The sequence below is a fragment of the Triticum aestivum genome, chromosome 4B (genome assembly GCF_018294505.1).
Source record: "Triticum aestivum cultivar Chinese Spring chromosome 4B, IWGSC CS RefSeq v2.1, whole genome shotgun sequence".
Lineage (NCBI taxonomy): Eukaryota > Viridiplantae > Streptophyta > Magnoliopsida > Poales > Poaceae > Triticum > Triticum aestivum.
The window spans coordinates 96393648-96410399 of record NC_057804.1 but is presented as its reverse complement, the minus strand read 5'-3'; positions in this window follow the sequence as shown (position 1 = coordinate 96410399).

Sequence of the window (16752 nt, the reverse complement as noted above, 5' to 3'; positions counted from 1 at the left end):
GATGAACATTGTGGGTCTAATGAAGAAGTGAATGAGTTTGAGTCGTTTATGAGTAAGCTCAAGGGCAAGTCTAAGAAGCACTTTGTTGCTCTCTTGGAACAACTTGGTGAGGCCAATGACATGATCGAGGCTCACGAAGAAACCATCTCTAAGATGGAAGGTCATAGTCGTGATTATGTCGATGAGATATCGGATCTCTCTAATGCTCTTGAGGAAGAGCGTGAGCATCGTTTGGCTCTTGAGGAGTCACACAACGATGGTCACGCTAAACTAAAGAAGGATCTTGATCATGCTCTTGTTGTGTCTCGTGTTCTAGCTTCCGAGAAGGCTAAACTTGGGGTTGATCATGTTAGACTCACGGAGGAGTTTGATGTACTTGACAAGGCCCACAAAGTCTTGAAAAGTGATCATGCCACCCTCAAGGAGTCTCATGCTCAACTCCAAGTTAAGCTAACTAAGGAAAAGGCCACATTTCCTCACATGGTCTTAATTGATAATGCAAATGCTACTAACCCATGTTGTGAGCATGTGCATCTTGTGGAGGAAAATGCCAAGTTGAAGGAACAACTCGAGAAAGGCCTTGTGTCATGCATACAAGGTGAGAAGAACCTAAATGACCTTTTGAGCAATCAAAAGGAAGTTGTGGGAAAGGAGGGAGTTGGGTTCGCGCCCAAGTCCAAGAACAAGAAGAAGAACAAGGAGAAGAAGAGCAAGACCAATCGACCTCCTCCGCTCACGCAAACTTTTGTGAAGGAGGGAGAAGGTACTCCTAAGGAGAAGAAGAACAATGGGAAGAGCGGTGAAGCCAAAGAGCGCATCGCCATCTCTCCCAACAAAGACGGCGACTTTAACCCGTCATATGTGTTGTGCCATGCTAGTGATGGACATGTTTATGCTCGATTTGTTGGTTCTTCTTATGAGTACATTGAATGGTCTATTTGGGTTCCCAAGACCCTTGTTACTAACATCAAAGGACCCATTACTAAATGGGTACCTAAAACCAAGCATTGATCTCGTGTAGGTGTTTGCTTCCGGTGGGGGATCATGGTTGCTCGATAGTGGAGCAACAAATCATATGACTGGAAGCAAGGACTTGGTGGTGGACGTGCAAGAGATTCCATCTATGCCCACCAATGTCGAGTGGGGTGATGCATCACATTCTAAGGTATTGGGTCTCGTCAAGGTTGTCATTTCTCATGATTTAACGATCGAGAAAGTCATGCTTGTCGAGTCCCTTGCATACAATTTACTTTCCGTTCGTCAACTTGCACTCATGGGTTTTGCTACGTTCTTTGATATTGATACCGTGGCCCTCTTGTGGAGCAAGACTCTTAAAGTAGCCTTTGTTGGGCATGTCGAGAATGGTCTCTATGTGATTAACTTCTCGGAGCGACCCACTAAGACCGCGACATGCCTAATGGCTAAAGTTGACGTGGGATGGCTTTGGCATCGCCGTTTAGCCCACGTCAATATGAGATCTTTGCAAAGTCTTCTCAAGGGGGACCATGTTCGTGGACTAACAAATTTTAGTTTTGCCAAAGATCGTGCTTGCAGTGCTTGTATCGAAGGAAAGCTTCATGAAAAGGCTCACCCTCCTTCAACCATCATCTACTCGAAGAGACCCTTGGAGCTCCTTCACATGGATCTCTTCGGGCCTCCATCTTTTGATAGTCTTGGAGGGAGAAAGTATTGCTTGGTGATTGTGGATGATTATTCAAGATACTCTTGGGTATACTTCTTCAAGAGGAAGAGTGAGACTCAACAAACCATTATCAACTTTGCAAATGAAGCTCAACGTCAACATGATGCAAAGATCTTGACAATTAGAAGTGACAACGGCACCGAGTTCAAGAACTACACCTTGGACGAGTTTCTTAGTGATGAGGGGATCAAGCATCAATATTCTGCACCATATACCCCTCAACAAAATGGTGTTGCGGAGAGGAAGAACCGGACGTTGATGGATGCGGCAAGGACCATGATGGCAGAGTTCAAGTCTCCATACAACTTTTGGGCCGAAGCCATCAACACCGCATGTCATGCATCCAATCGGCTCTATCTTCGCAAAGGCTTGAACAAGACTCCGTATGAGATACTCACCGGCAACAAGCCCAACCTCAAGTACTTCCGGGTGTTCGGTTGTAAGTGTTTCATTCTCAAGAAAGGTGTTCGTTTGTCTAAATTTGAGGCTAGAGCTCACGAGGGCATATTTGTTGGTTATGCTACAGACTCTCATGCTTACCGTGTCCTCAACAAGTCCACCGGACTCATTGAGGAGACGTGTAACGTGGAGTTTGACGAAAATAACGGCTCCCAAGTGGAGCAAAGTGGTACTTGTGATGTAGGTGATGAAATTCCTCCCCAAGCCATAAGAAGAATGGGTATTGGTCAAATCCTACCCATTGAGGAACCCCTTGTGGCCGAAGAAGAAGGACAATGCTCTACTCAAGTAGAGCCATCACCTCATCAAGACCCACACGCTTCCGAAGAACAAAGTGAAGGCCCTCAACCTTGTGAACAAGACCAAGGGCAAGATCAATCTCAAGATGGTGGTGAACCTCTAAATGATGCCCAAGGTCAAGTTCTCCCTCTCGAGCAAGCTCAAGATTAAGAGCAAACTCAAGCTCAAGGACAAGCCCAAGATCAAGAACAAGCTCAAGACGGCGCTCAAGATGATCAAGTCAACCCTCCCTCCACATCCGAGGAGGAATTAGAGCGTCGTGCCGCGAAGATTGCTTCCAAGCTCACCACTCAAGGCCATCTCATGGAAAATGTATTTGGAAGCCTAAGAAAGGGGGTAAGCACTCGTAGACAATTAGCAAACTATTGTGAACATCACGCGTTTGTCTCTTGTGTTGAACCCCAAAAGGTATATGAGGCGCTCGAAGACTCGGATTGGCTCAATGCCATGCATGAAGAACTCAACAACTTCGAGTACAACAAAGTTTGGAGATTGGTGCCAAGGCCATCGGGGAACCACAACGTCATTGGAACAAAGTGGATCTTCAAGAACAAGCAAGATGCTCATGGGAACATCATTCGCAACAAGGCAAGATTGGTAGCACAAGGCTACTCCCAAGTCGAGGGTATCGACTATGGTGAAACCTTTGCTCCCGTTGCTCGTCTTGAATCCATTTGTTTGTTGATCGCATATGCTTCCCATCACAACTTTAAGTTGCAACAAATGGATGTGAAAAGTGCTTTTCTTAATGGTCCCATTAATGAGTTGGTCTATGTCAAGCAACCCCCCGGGTTCGAGGACCCCTACTTCCCGGATCATGTGTATCAACTCGATAAGGCACTCTATGGCCTTAAACAAGCCCCACGTGCGTGGTATGACCACCTTACCGAGTTGCTACAAGATCGTGGCTTTGAAGTAGGACAAATCGATCCCACTCTTTTTACTAAGAAGGTCAAAGGGGAGTTGTTTGTATGCCAACTATATGTTGATGACATTATCTTTGGGTCTCCTAACAAAGCTTTCAATGAGGAATTTGCCGCACTCATGACCTCCAAGTTCAAGATGTCTTCGATGGGAGAGTTGAAGTTCTTCCTTGGTTTTGACATCAAACAAAGAAGAGAAGGAACCTTCATCAACCAAGCCAAATACACTCAAGACATGCTTAAAAGCTTCAAGCTAAGTGACGTAAAACCGGCTACTACACCAATGCCTACCAAGTGCCAACTTGACATCGATCCCAATGGTAAAGCGGTGGATCAAAAGGTATATCGCTCCATGATTGGCTCCTTGCTTTACCTTTGTGCATCTAGACCGGATATCATGTTTAGTGTGGGGATGTGTGCACGTTTTCAAGCCGCACCAAAGGAAAGTCACTTTGTGGCGGTCAAGCGAATCTTTCGATATTTGGCTCATACCCCAAACTTTGGCCTATGGTACCCAAGAGGAGAAAACTTCAAACGTGAAGGCTTCACGGATTCCGATTGGGCGGGAGACAAAGTGGATAGGAAGTCCACTTCCGGAGGATGCCAATTTCTTGGTTGCTCTTTGGTAAGTTGGTATTCCAAAAAGCAAAGTTGTGTGTCTCTCTCGTCCACCAAAGCGGAGTATGTGGCGGCCGGTAGTTGTTGTGCTCAACTCCTATGGATGAGGCAAACTTTAAAGGAGTACGGTGTCAATTGTGACAAAGTGCCTCTTTGGTGTGATAATGAAAGTGCCATCAAGATTTCTCTCAACCCGGTGCAACACTTCAAGACGAAGCACATTGAGATTCGGTATCACTTCATCCGGGATCACATTAGGCGAGGGGAGATCGAGCTCAAGTATGCCAACACTCATGATAACCTTGCAGATATTTTCACGAAGCCCTTGGATGAAGCAAGATTTCGCGAGTTAAGGCATCAGCTAAATATCATTGATTTGAGCAATGTGACTTGAACCCGTGCACCCCCCACCACACTCAATGTGTTGTCTAGTTTAGGTGTAGGCATGGACATAGGGGGGTGTTGTTCTCTCAATGAACTCTCTCTCCCCCCATTATGCATAAAACAATCAACTCTTTCACTTTAGCCATTGTTGATGGTGCTTGTGCTTCAAAGACGAGTTTTGGTCATGGACCCAAGGATAATTCTTCGCGGTGCCATACCAATTGACTCAAACATAGGTGGCTCCGGCCACCGCCCTCTCTTGAGAGAGGCCTGAGCTCGCTCTTTTGTTGTTGTTTGCTTTGAAGGAGTGGGTTCCGGTTCGTGTTTCGTGTGTGTTGTCTGGTTGGTCTTTCTCTTGTCGTTGCCTTCCCGTTCTTCTCCGTGTGTTTTTCCCTTTTGTTTGCCTAGAAGTTTGTTTTTGGTTGCTGGCGGTACTACCGCCGCTGGCGAGCGGTACTACCGCTCCAAGCGGTACTACCGCCCTCAAGCGCGGTACTACCGCTCAGAGGCGCGGGTGGGGGTTATATCGGGGCAGGGGGAGTTTCTTCTCCCCCATACCCATTCGCACGCCCCCCTCGCCTGTTCCTCTCTCTCTCCAGCAACCGGCGCCGCGGGAGGGCTTCGGCGGATCTCCCTCTCCGGGCCGTCCCTCTCCATTCCCTTCGGTGGAGTCGATCCCCACCTCGTCCTCTTGCCATGGATGTTGGTATTGCCCCCGTTCTCTTGTTCTTTCTGTCTAGGTTTCCAATCTAGCTTCTTAGGGGTAGTAGCAGTTGCATCTTTAGATTTTTGGCCAAATCTAGGCTTGAGTAGGTTGGAGATTGCTTCTAGGCAGTTTGGGTTAGTGTTTGGTTGGAGTATTTTTGAATTTGGCAGGACGGAAGTACCGGATCTGACCATGGTAGTAGGAAACTGTTGTTTCCCCGCCTCAAGCGGTACTACCGCTCTCCCCGAGCGGTACTACCGCTGTGATCGGAACTACCGCTCTCTAGAGCGGTACTTCCGCTTGGAGCGGTACTACCGCCCAAGGTTCACGGTACTACCGCCCTCTACCAGATTACATTCTACTTCTACTTTTCATTAATCTTTTTGCTCATGTTTGGTGTCTTATGCTCGTGTTTTCTCGTTGTTTGCGTGTTCTTGTGTGTGATTCCAGGTGATGAGGTCCCTTAGCATCAGGATCGTCGTGTCAATCCCGGACGTGCCTCGTCCAAGCGCTACCGCACCACCGAGCCTGCCGGAGGATCCTCAAGTGCTCCACCTCCACCTCCTCCTCCACCTCAACTCCCGAAGAAAGCTGGGGTCAAGCCAAAGACAACCAAAACCGTGCCTGAAATGCCTCCCAAAGAGTTCTGGGCAAGGCGGCTCCGCAACCCGTATGAGGACGACCAAGATCCCACTTTGGTCAACCGTCCGTTCTGGAACAGATTTCAGTTTGCCATCTTCTTTGATGTTCTCAAAGCCAAGAAGAATCTCTATGTCAACGTGCACTCCATCGACACCGGACATATGGAGAGCGATCCCGACTACGTTGGTGAAGCACTTCAGATGTGCACTCAACTGAACATTCTCAGGATCATGCAATTCAACAAGGACTACGATGCTGATATTGTGGCCCAATTCTATGCCACGGTTCACCTAGGGACTGATGTGGACAGGACACTGACTTGGATGACAAATGGCAAGTTGCTTTTTGTCACGTGGAAAGCTTTCATGGAGTTGCTTGGGGTGGAAGATCTAGGTCTTGAGTCTCCGGTTGGCTTTCGCCCCCACGCCCGCGCCCATTGCACTCACAAGCAAGCTCTCTGGCCATACTGCACTCTGAAGATCAACTCTGAGACACACAAGGAAACCTATGAGATGCCTGCCTTTCTGGATATCCTGCACCGCATCTTCAGAGAGACTCTTTTCCCTCGCATTGGGAATCTGGACCAGGTTCATTCTTATCTCGTGGACATGCTTCTTTTCTGCCAGCGTGAGAAGGACAATCCCACCGGGGAGTCGTTGGATGTCTCTCATGTTATGTGGGCTGAGTTGGTTTCTGCTATCTCCGAGCGCAAGTGCCCGATCTATGGTCCGTTCATTATGCTGCTCATTGAGAAGGCCTGGGATCGTGTCTATCCCAAGGCGGCACTGGAGATTGGCGATTTGGTCTCTCACGATGTCAAGCATCTGAGGAAGAAGGATAACTGGGGCACTCAGGCCCCTAGGACTGGTGTTCCGTCATCTGCTGCTGCCATGGAGACTGAGGAGGAGTTTGGTGCTGAGGCTGAGGATGAGGATGATGACTACGTGCCCTCTGGGACAGAGCCATCTTGGGCCAAGAAGCTCAAGGCCAAGGTAAAGAAGCTCTTCTGCATGGAGTCTCACGGTCAGTACATGGCTCACGTGGCTGAGTAGAAGGCCCGCGGTCGCCACAAAGAGCTCATGCGTCAGATGGGTGCTATTGTGATTAGTGGCTCTGAGGATCAGCTCACCGAGGAGGAGGAGTGGATTCAGCAGCACTGCCCTTGGACTGATTCTGATGCTGAGCACTTCCCGGCTGTCGATGGTGGTGCTGATGACCCCTCTGGGATCTGATGCGTGTGTCCCTCTTTTGCTCTCACCTGGAGCGTTAACAACACTCCTTCTCCTTTTTGGTGTCTCGGTGCCAAAGGGGGAGAGAGTTTAGGGATTTGCGAGTTGTGTCTTCGTGTCTTGTTCGTGGTCGTGTCTTCTTCGTGTTTTCCTCGCTTTTGCTTTGGTTGGTTTTTCTATGAGTCCTTAGTTCGAGTGAGACTTAAGTTCGAATCATATGGTGTGAGACATATGCTACCTTACCTTTCAGTATCATTATCTATGTCTATCTAGCTCATGAGTTGCGTGCTTCTCTTGTTATATCATCTATGCTGCTCTCATACACCATGCTTAGATTGTTGGTCTCTAAAATGTAGGGGGAGCTCTGATCCTATTATGTGTGCTGTGCAGTCCAAAGCACTTATCGAAATAGCACACATCTAGGGGGAGCCCATCTACATGTTAGGATCGTGGGGTTTGTATGCGTACTCTATATCTTGTTTATGCAAATCCCGTATTGTCATCAATCCACCAAAAAGGGGGAGATTGTAAGGGCTTATTTATCCCATAGTGGTTTTGGTGATTGATGATAATGCTTTTGCGGACTAATCGTGTGCGTTAAGTTCTTTTAGAGAATCATCCATTGGCATGAGACGATTTCCTCCCCTCGGTGTTTTTATTCAAGACGGTGTAGCTCCTGCATTTCGTTGTTGGTGGACTAGTTTCGTAGGAGTCACCGTACTATTAAGAGGGGATCCGTTTTGGTAAGACTAGGGTGGAATCAACACGTACACATCCTTATCACACCCGTCGTCTTCCTTTCGCATCTTTGGAGCTGCACCTCACTTCCGTACCTGCTTCGCCCTGTGCCAGCGGTAGTACCGCGGTCTACAGCGGTAGTACCGCCGAAGCCCCCCCAGCGGTAGTACCGCTCCATGAAGCGGTAGTACCGCTCGCGGGCTTCGGCCGTAGTACCGCGTAGTACCGCGCCTACTGCCGCCTCGATTCGAGACGGTGTTTTCTCGTGTTGGGTTTTGCGGCACTAGCAGCGGCAGTCGAAGCGGTAGTACCGCTCTAAGCGGTAGTACCGCTCTACTCCCGCGGTAGTACCGCTCTGGGGCCAGTGGCCTGACTTTCTCTTCAGCGCGGTAGTACCGCTGGATAGGGAGCGGTAGTACCGCCCTCAGTGGTAGTACCGCCCTTCCCTAGCGGTAGTACCGCTCTGTGCGGGGCTGCTCAGTGGGGTAATGGTTGGATGTGTCCCCCCCCCCACTATATAAAGGGGTCTTCTTCTTCTAGTTGACCTACCTCTTTCCCCCAAAGCTCCATTGTTGCTCAATGCTCCATTTTCGCCCGATCTCTCTCCCTAGCCAATCAAACTTGTTGATTTGCTCGGGATTGGTTGAGAAGGCCCAGATCTACACTTCCACCAAGAGAAATTTGATTCCCCCCACTTATCCCTTGCGGATCTTGTTACTCTTGGGTGTTGAGCACCCTAGACGGTTGAGGTCACCTCGAAGCCATACTCCATTGTGGTGAAGCTTCGTGGTGTTGTTGTTGTTGTTGGGAGCCTCCGGTTGTTGTGGAGTTTGCCCCAACCTTGCTTGTAAAGGTTCGGTCGCCGCCTTCAAGGGCACCAATAGTGGAATCACGGCATCTCGCATTGTGTGAGGGCGTGAGGAGAACACGGTGGCCCTAGTGGCTTCTTGGGGAGCATTGTGCCTCCACACCGCTCTAACGGAGACGTACTTCCCTTTAAAAGGAAGGAACTTCGGTAACACATCCTCGTCTCCACCGGCTCCACTCTTGGTTATCTCGTGCCTTTACTTTTGCAAGTCTATTTGTTTTACCTCCTTTGCTTGCTTGTGTGCTAGTTGTCATTGCATCATATAGGTTGCTCACTTAGTTGCACATCTAGACAACCTATTTTGTTGCAAAGTTTAATTTGATAAAGAAAAGCTTAAAAATTGTTAGTTGCCTATTCACCCCCCTCTAGTCAACCATATCGATCCTTCACTAACCCCTCTGTTGAGGATACCACTACTATTGTTGATGAGAATGCCAGGTTGAAGACACTGCTTGAGACAGGGATGTACAAAAGTCTCAAAGGGCATCAGACATTATGTGATGTCCTCGAAAAGCATATTCTGAACCAAAACCCTAGGAAAGAGGGTGTTGGGTTCGAGAGGAAAATGAATGTTGATGGGTCATACTGGAAGCCTGAGCAGTACCCCAAAACCACCTGGGTTGCTGCGAAGGGACCTTCAGTAGATCCATCCACCTTATCTGGCTTCACTTATGCTAACCCTATTATCATTGATGAATCCTTTGATGCAAACTATAAATTGTTTAAGAATCAGAATGGCGAAGTGTTTGCCAGGTATATTGGTACTAACTGCAGGAATGGGCCACCTATGAAAAAGATATGGGTACCCAAAAGTTGTCTTGAGAATCTTCCCGTGAATGTCATCATGACACCACCTGTGAAGAAGACAAACCCCATACCAAAGGCTTCATATGGTCCAAAAGCTTCATACAGACCAAGGACTCACCAGAGTCACCCTAACGTCAATGTTTTGCAGGGAAATCATACTCAGACCCATGAATATGAGCATGTTTCATCAAACCGCTATGTTCATAGAACTAAGAACTTTTCTGCTTATTCATATGGGTATTATTCACCCCCTGCAAGGCTATTTACTAGGGCTTCGAAGCCAAAGTTCTCAGATGCAGCACTTAGACTCATTGCTTCTAAGCCACCCCTGAAAATGTGGGTGGTTAAGAAAACCTAACTTTCTTTTGCAGGAAAAGGTCTCCAGCTGGAAATCAAAGGCGTCCAAAGCTAATGCTGGAGACCTTAACAATCTTGTAGGGCGCAAGATAAAATGCCCAAATGGTCTTACTATGTATTTCGCTCCGGGATTCCTTGACACTCATCCTATCTATCCTAACCAAGACCTGAATTTCCATGTTCCACTTGTTCGTCAAATGTTTCTGCTTCACAACTCGCTTGGTGAAGCCTATCCCCCAAACTACACTGTAGGCTATGACACCTCGTGCTTCAGAATGGATTATGGACAGTGGATGCACTAATCACATGAGCGGCAATCGAAGTCTTCTGATGGATTCAACACTACGTCCATCAGACAAGAGTCACATCACATTTGTTGACACTGGTAAAAGCGAGGTATTGGGCCTAGGTAGAGTTGCAATATCAAGGGATCAGCACATGGATAAAGTGATGCTTGTTGAATCCCTTGGTTTCAACTTAATGTCTGTTTCAATGCTTTGTGACTTAAACATGATTGTGCTATTTGGGAAATATCGTTGCCTTGTACTGATGGAATCTGACAAGTCTCTAGTCTTTGAAGGGTATCGAAAAGATGATCTGTATATGGTAGATTTCTCAGCAGGACCGCAGATGGCCATATGTCTTCTAGCAAAAGCTTCAGAATGTTGGCTTTGGCATCGAAGGCTAGGTCATGCTGGCATGAGGAACTTGCACACTCTCGCGAAGAAGAAGCATGTTGTGGGCATCGAAGGCGTCAAGTTCAAGAAGGATCACCTGTGTGGTGCCTGCGAAGCTTGAAAGATGACCAGGGCCAAGCATCCCTCAAAGAAAATCATGACTACATCTCAACCTTTCGAGCTGCTACACATGGACTTATTTGGCCCTACTCACTACTCTACTCTCAATGCTACTGCTTGCTCTATGGCTTTGTCATTGTTGATGATTACTCTAGATATACTTGGGTGCATATAATCCTCTACAAGACTGAAGTGCAGGATGTCTTCAGACGCTTTGCCAATTGTGTCATGATGAACTATGGCATCAAGATCAAGCATATCAGAAGCGACAATGGCACTAAGTTCAAGAACACTGGCATCAACCTTTACTTGGATACCATGGGTATCACTCATGAGTTCTCTGCTCCTTACACACCTCAGCAGAATGGCATTGTAGAGCGCAAGAACAGAACTCTTATTGAGATGGCCCGAATGATACTTGATGAGTACAAGACTCCATGGAATTTCTAGCCTGAAGCCATTGACACTGCATGCCACGTCATCAACCGTGTTTATCTTCACAAGCTTCTGAAGAAAACCTCCTATGAGCTCCTAACTAGTAAGAAGCCAAACGTAAGTTACCTCAGAGTATTTGGTGCAAAGTGCTAGATCAAGGATCCACATGACACTTCAAAATTTGCACCGAAAGCACATGAAGGTTTTATGCTCAGTTACGAAAAGGATTCGCACTCCTACAGAGTCTTCAACCTCTTTCACTATAAAGTGGTTGAAACAGTGGATGTGCGGTTCGATGAGACTAACGGCTCGCAAAGAGAGCACCTACCAAATGTGCTAGATGAAGTTCCTCCTAGTGAATCTATCAAGCTCATGGCTACTGGAGAAATCATACCGTCCGAACCTTAGGCTGACGATGAACTTATCATGGCACCAAGTCAACCAGAAGACAATGCTCAGCCTGAAATCAACACTGAAGCTGAAGATAATGATCCGCAAGGGAAAAATCTTTGTCCAGTACATCCACGTGTTGCTAATGAAGTTCAGATTGAGAAGATAATTGACAGCATCAATGCACTTGGTCCACTCACTCGTTCAAGGGCAACGCAAAGAGCAACTCAGCTAACAAACTTCTGTGGAAATTTTGCATTCGTCTCAATCTCTGAACCCAAGAAAGTTGTTGAAGCCTTCATGGAATCTGAATGGATTCAAGCCATGCAAGAAGAGCTTCAACAGTTTGAGCTGAACAATGTGTGGGAACTGGTCAAGCGTCCTGATCCTCGTAAGCACAATATCATTGGGACAAAATGGATATATCGCAACAAGCAAGATGAGCATGGTCAAGTTGTCAGAAACAAGGCTCGTCTTGTTGCACAAGGATACACTCAAGTGGAAGGAATTGACTTCGATGAAACATTTGCTCCGGTGGCTAGGCTTGAAGGCATTCGCATACTTCTAGCCTACGCAAATCATCATAACATCCTTCTGTATCAAATGGACATGAATAGTGCCTTTCTCAATGGAAAGATTGAAGAAGAAGTATATGTTGCACAACCTCCTGGCTTTGAAGATCCAAAACATCCTGATATGGTATACAAGCTCAACAAGGCACTGTATGGCCTCAAACAAGCCCCTCGTGCTTGGTATGACACACTCAAAGACTTCCTGAAGAGCAAAGGCTTCAAACCTGGTTCACTAGATCCTACACTCTTCATGAAGACTTACGATGGTGAACTATTTGTGTGCCAAATCTATGTGGATGACATTATCTTCGGCTGCACCAAGAAGAAATACAGTGATGAATTTGGTCACATGATGCAAGATCAATATCAGATGTCCATGATGGGCGCGCTCAAGTTCTTTCTAGGTCTCCAAATCCGTCAGCAACGCAACAACATCTTCATCTCACAAGAAGAGTATCTCAAAGATTGCCTGAAGAAGTTTGGAATGCAAGACTACAAATAATACACGACGCCTATGCCAAACAAAAGTCATCTGGGTCCCGATGCCAATGGTAAAGAGTTCGATCAAAAGGTATATTGCTCGATGATTGGTTCTTTGCTTTATTTATGTGCATCTAGGCCAGATATAATCCTTAGTGTTTGCATGTGTGCCCAATTCCAAGCGGCACCAAAGGAGTCGCATCACTTAGCTGTGAAGCGAATTCTTCGATATTTGGCTTACACCCCAACACTAGGATTATGGTATCCAAAGGGCTCAGAGTTTGATCTAGTTGGATTCTCAGATGCTGATTATGCCGGTGACAAGGTTGATCGCAAGTCCAAATCAGGCACATGTCACTTTCTGGGACGATCACTTGTCTGTTGATCTTCAAAGAAGTAGAACTATGTATCTCTCTCCACTACTGAATCCGAATACATTGTTGCTGGATCTTGCTGTGCTCAGCTTCTCTGGATGAAGCAAACTCTCAAGGACTATGGTATTTACCTGAAGAATGTGCCACTCTACTGCGACAATGAGAGTGCCATTAAGATTTCCAACAACCCAGTTTAGCACTCGAAGACAAAGCACATTGAGATTCGTCATCACTTTCTCAGAGATCATGTTATGAAGGAAGATATTGATATCATTCACGTTAACACTGAAGAGCAATTGGCTGATATCTTCACAAAGCCCTTGGATGAGAAAAGGTTCTGCATTTTGCGGTGTGAGCTAAATATCTTGGAATCCTCAAATGTCCTGTGATTGGACACACATCATAACACTTATGCATTTTGATGACTTAGATGTGCAACACACGAAGTAATGTATATCTTCAATCAATGAAGATATACACTCTAAGTGTGAATACATTAATGTGTAATTTGACTTCAGAGCGCCACGATAATTATGCATCGTGTCTGGGTCTAATACTTCCTATACGGTGGGTAACGCCACCACCAAACTTTTGTTTGAAATGTTTCCCTTGGCATTATGTTTGCAAAGTATTCGCATTTGATTTGTCTTTAGCCTTCACATTAAGTTCATATTTGATTTATCTTCATTTGGTCGTATACTAGTTGCGCGCGTATTTGTGTTATGTCCTCTACAGCGTTCACTTATAGCTATGGTTTTGTGCTAAATCTTTTGATCTAAGTGAATGTGATCGGACCCTAACCTATCTATGCTTCTACCTCAACTCTATCTGTCCAAATCATATGCATTCTATTGAAAACTGTTGTCTTCACTAAGACCTTGTCAGCTGAAGTCAATCTGACAAACATTTATATCTGCTTTTAATGCTATATTTTTATTGCCTGAAATCCTAAGAATTAGGAATGACCACCCCGACAGTCCTGGCGTGCATGGGAACATGGAACAATTTCCAAGGTGTTGCATGCTTGCCACGTGTCCTTCAGATGTGAATCGCTAGGGGCACCTACGTAATTGCGCTGTGCCATCCCTTTCCTTATAAATACTCATCCCATCACGGTCAAAAATCCTTCTTCCACCTCGCCACCTCTCACAAACCCTAGCGCCACTGCTAGCTCTCGACTACGCCGGCGATGAAGCGCTTAGCTGCCGCGACTTCTCTGACGCCGTCCTCACGCCGGTCGCGGACCTCATCTTCTCCACCGCCGCCGTAGGTGTCTTCCGTCGCCAAGTTAGGGCACGGGAGATCGAACTACTCGGCCTCCAACTTCGCTTCGTTTAGCAGTTCCTCGTGTGGTAATTAAAACTCACTTTTTACCGTCTTTTTGATCTGATAGATTCATCCTTCTTTACCAAAAGTGGTTTCTATACTTCAAAATTGAATCTGTCTAGTTCTGCATCTCATTTTATGCCTAGTCTGTTCACTTATGCTTCTCCGCAAGTCTGATTCCTCACGTGTACCTATTCTTGGATTCGTACAAATCTGGAACCGACTCACAACAAATAAGGAATGTCTTCGCGTTATGAGGTCAATGTCTTCAAACTGATTTATCTTCAAAATCTTGTGAGAATGCATATGACCTCTTCGCCTTCCCTCGCACCTCTAATGCTGTCACAGGTACATGTACGTGGGAGAATCCCTTGGTTCTCATAGTCTGTATTCATTTGCAGAATTCTTACAGAGTCACATAAATTCTCCTGAAGCCAGTTCTTGTCTGACCAGCCATAGGAAGCCTTTGCAAGTTCTGAAGCCTTTCAGGTTAAGCTTCATGGCTACTGAAAATCAGCTAGAAAGGGTGGCAGATAGCACCGTGGGAATACCTCCAAGGATTTGCCACCAGATCTGCATGAGTTGTACAAGACTAACCCTGAAGAAACCTATGGTGAACGCAAGAATCGAATCCAATGGATTCGAAGATATTGGGCTGAAGAATGGTTCAAATACATATTTTTCACGGCTGAGTACACTGAGAAGAATGCTATCAAACTGCCCTGGGGAGATATTTTGTACGAAAACCTTCAACCCCGGTCCCGTTCTAAAGCAATTCAACAAGAATTCTATCCTTGTATGGTCCGCGGCCCAGAACCAGAGAATGCTGACCCCTCTTATCTGTTGTGGTGTCGTGATGAAAATATGTTCAAACGCAACTTCTAGTTTGCTAAAGATTCTGCCGTGAAGAACAAGAAGGCATTTGGACTTGACTTCAATCCTGGTCCTTCCGCTCCTCGGGAAGATGGCACCCATGAAGCCAATGAAAACAGGATCGGTCCCTTCTACAACTTCGAAGGCCTCCTCTCACACATTGTCGTTCAAGGTGCAAATGTGGATCACTCTGCTATGATGCAGATTCTGATGAAGCTCCACCTCCTCCTAAGCTGCAGAAGCAAAAGAAATCTAAGGCTTCAAAACCTACTGTTGAACCAAAGGCTTCATGAGTGAAGCCTCTAGCAAGTGCTCCTGCTGCACCAAGTTATTCTGAAGATCAATCTCGGGTCTCCAAACGGAAAGAGAAGCCTCAGAAGAATACTGTTCAGAGGCCCAGTCAAGCACTGACACCAGCTCCCGTTCTAAGGAACGAATCTGAAGCCATTGATCTATCGTCAGATGATGAGTTTGGTGATGATGTTCTTGACCAGCTGATAAAGAGCAAGCAAGAGGCGGAGATCTTCAATGATCTGCCCCTCTTCGATGTGAACATCCTAGACAACTTCATTCATGAGTGGTTCGACAACCCTGATCTCAATTTTCATGATCTTCAGCTCCCAATAGCCATCAGCGTCGCCTTTCAAGGCGCCATTGCTCCTAAGCTGGCCCTGGCTCAGAAGATTGTCGAACTAAAAAACAAAATTGACTATGAGAAGGAACAGTTCAAGAAGCACATGGCCAAGCTCAGTGTGGCCGATGTTCATAAATTCAAGCTGATGCTGAATGACCTCAAGGAGGCATTTCGCAAGAAACATGAAGAAGCCAAAGGCTCTCGGGAACGGATGAAGAACCTGGCTGCCAAGTGTGTTCAAGCTTACAATGAGGCTGAAAAGTGCAAGGCACTTGGGCGTCCTGGCATCGACCCCAAGCTTGCTGCCAAAAAGAAGAAGTCTACTGTTGAAGGAAATATGCCCTAGAGGCAATAATAAAGTTATTATTTATTTCCTCATATCATGATAAATGTTTATTATTCATGCTAGAATTGTACTAACCGGAAACATGATACATGTGTGAACACATAGACAAACATATAGTCACTAGTATGCCTCTACTTGACTAGCTCATTAATCAAAGATGGTTATGTTTCCTAACCATAGACATGTGTTGTCATTTGATTAATGGGATCACATCATTAGAAGAATGATGTGATTGACATGACCCATTCCGTTAGCCTAGCACTTGATCGTTTAGTATATTGCTATTGCTTTCTTCATGACTTATACATGTTCCTGTAACTATGAGATTATGCAACTCCCGTTTACCGGAGGAACACTTTCGGTGCTACCAAACGTCACAACGTAACTGGGTGATTATAAAGGAGTACTACAGGTGTCTCCAAAGGTACATGTTGGGTTGGCGTATTTCGAGATTAGGTTTTGTCACTCTGATTGTCGGAGAGGTATCTCTGGGCCCTCTCGGTAATGCACATCACTATAAGCCTTGCAAGCAATGTAGCTAATGAGTTAGTTACGGAATGATGCATTACGTAACGAGTAAAGAGACTTGCCGGTAACGAGATTGAACTAGGTATTAGATACCGACGATCGAATCTCGGGCAAGTAACATGCCGATGACAAAGGGAACAACGTATGTTGTTATGCGGTTTGACCGATAAAGATCTTCGTAGAATATGTAGGAGCCAATATGAGCATCCAGGTTCCGCTATTGGTTATTGACCGAGAATAGTTCTAGGTCATGTCTACATAGTT